The sequence below is a fragment of the Syngnathus typhle genome, linkage group LG15, assembly GCF_033458585.1.
Source record: "Syngnathus typhle isolate RoL2023-S1 ecotype Sweden linkage group LG15, RoL_Styp_1.0, whole genome shotgun sequence".
NCBI lineage: Eukaryota > Metazoa > Chordata > Actinopteri > Syngnathiformes > Syngnathidae > Syngnathus > Syngnathus typhle.
Window position 1 is genome coordinate 10,024,002 of NC_083752.1, and position 2,813 is coordinate 10,026,814.

Consider the following 2,813-nt stretch of genomic DNA (forward strand, 5'->3'; position numbering starts at 1 on the left):
CGGTTCGGGGGACGGACGGCTCGCGTGAGGGTTGGGGACGAAGCTCGGGAAGAGCGAACTCGGCAACGGGGGTGGCACGTCGGTCGGGCTTGGCCAGCGGGGGCCGAGGATGAACCGTGCGGGCACGGCGGTGGTCCGGGGGAAAGGCGTCGGCCTCCCAGGCCCGAGCTGGGGGAACGTGCGATGACCCAGGCGGGAAGCTGCGCCCCGTCCGAGTCAGACTCGGTCGTTGCGGCCCGCTGAGGCTCGCTTCGTTTCCGTAAAGCGGGGGTCGGGGGCGCGGCGCTGTGCCGGCGACTTGCCCGCGCGAGGCGCGCGCGCCGAGGCCCAAGCGGGAAGCTGCGCCCCGTCCGAGTCAGACTCGGTCGTTGCGGCCCGCCGGTCTCGCGCTACGGCCAGGATGCGGAGTTTGATCGACACTGGTGGGAGCCGGGGGGTCGAAGGGGTTCCGGCCGCCCCGCCGTCCTCAGCGCCGCTGTCACCCAGACGGGAAGCTGCGCCCCGTCCGAGTCAGACTCGGTCGGTGCGGCCCGCTGTGGCCAGCTGGCAACTAGCTACGGAAGGGTACCGGCGCTCCCGACGAACCCGCCGGGGTGGCTGGTGACCAACGCTGCGTTCGGCGCTTATTGCTGTGACCGGGAGGGAAGCTGCGCCCCGTCCGAGTCAGACTCGGTCGTTGCGGCCCCCCCGAGCCCGCACGCCTCTCGCGGAAGGTCATACGCCACCGGCGGCACGAAAGACGCCTCCCGCAACGCGGTAGTCGGGAAAGGCTATTCGGATAGTCGAGCAGAGTTGCGACAACACATCCCGCGGTGCCGTCTGGTTAGGCAAGGGTTTGAGAAACAGCATTCGCGGTAGACCGGCGCGGCCGGCGGACACCCACGCGGCGTGCCGCAATCGGATCGCGCGCTCGGCCTCCGTTGATTTCCTCTAGGTGGGTGATTCGGGGCGTCTCGGTCTCGCTGCCGTTCGGTCGCGCCAAGGCCTGCGGGGGCGGCGCGTAGCGCACGCTCTCGCGGCGGCCGAGGCGCTAGAGTGCGACCCGCAAGTGGGGAGGAACCGTCCACCCAACGCCGGCGCGAGCCGGGGCCGGTGGGGGCCCTACCAAGGCGGGTCATGAGTGCCAGTCGGTCAGTTCGGGAGAAGGGGAGGGTACTCGGAGGCCCGCCGGGAGCAGACGGGGGTCCGGAAGCTGAGGGGGGTGAAGGACGGCGGCCGGGAGCAGACGGCCGTCCCCGGGAGGGGGTGTTCGTTCACGTGCGGACGCCGGGAGCAGGCGGCCGTCACGCGATTCTGCCAACCGTTCCTACCGGCCTGTGTTTAAGGAGGCGGCCGGTCCTCCGTCCTTGGATGGATAAGATTCGCAGATTTTCGCCCGGCCTGTGTTTAAGGAGGCGGCCGGTTCCCTCCTTCCTTCCTTTCTTGGATGTATAACATTCGCAGATTTTCGCCCGGCCGGTGGTTTAAGGAGGCGGCCGGTCCTCCCTCCTTGGATGTATAACATTCGCAGATTTTCGCCCGGCCTATGTTTAGTGAGGCGACCGGTCCTCCCTCCTTGGATGTATAACATTCGCATATTTTCGCCCGGCCGGTGGTTTAAGGAGGCGGCCGGTCCTCCCTCCTTGGATGTATAACATTCGCAGATTTTCGCCCGGCCTATGTTTAGTGAGGCGACCGGTCCTCCGTGGAGAGCGACCCGCAAGTGGGGAGGAACCGTCCACCCAACGCCGGCGCGAGCCGGGGCCGGTGGGGGCCCTACCAAGGCGGGTCTCATTGCCTGTCGGTCAGTTCGGGAGAAGGTGGGGGTACTCGGAGGCCCGCCGGGAGCAGACGGGGGTCCGGAAGGTGAGGGGGTGAAGGACGGCGGTCGGGAGCAGACGGCCGTCCCCGGGAGGGGGTGTTCGTTCACGTGCGGACGCCGGGAGCAGGCGGCCGTCACGCAATTCTGCCAACCGTTCCCACCGGCCTGTGTTTAAGGAGGCGGCCGGTCCTCCACGAGAAGAATTCTGCCAAACGTTCCACCGGCCTGTGTTTAAGGAGGCGGCCGGTCCTCCCCGTCGTTCCGCCGGCTTGTGTTTAAGGAGGCGGCCGGTCCTCCACGAGAAGAATTCTGCCAAACGTTCCACCGGCCTGTGTTTAAGGAGGCGGCCGGTCCTCCCCGTCGTTCCGCCGGCTTGTGTTTAAGGAGGCGGCCGGTCCTCCACTATTCCTTCCTTGGATGGAAAGCATGTAGCACTTTGAAAATTTTCGAGCACTGTGACACTTTGAAAATTTTCGAGAGTTTTTGTACTTAGAAAATTTTTCGCTCTTGCACTTCCAGAGTGCTTTGCGGTAGCTCCTAGGTTCGCTGTCCGAGCATGTGAACACTTTTTGGGGGGGAACACATCGCTAGAGACACCAGCCGCCTGGTTCTCGGGGCCAAAACTTGTGTTCCCCACACTCGTTCTGACTATATTTTGCGATTTGGGGGTAAAGGTAATGAGTACAGTGACTAGGGGGACCAACTCATCGTACTCTGGCGCACCAACAGACCAAAGCTGGTACTGCACTTACCCCTGGTACCCCAACGCCTGGTACCTGACGGGCGAGAGGCTGATTTTTCGCTATTTGCGGCCGACCGAGGGAACCAGACAAAGCGGACACTTTACGGCGCAAGAGCCGTTGGCACTTAGAAATTTTTCGACAAAGTTGGCGCGAGCTCCAGAAGGAGAGGCTGATTTTTCGCTATTTGTGGCCGACCGAGGGAACCAGGCAAAGCGGACACTTTACGGCGCAAGAGCCGTTGGCACTTAGAAATTTTTTGACAAAGTTGG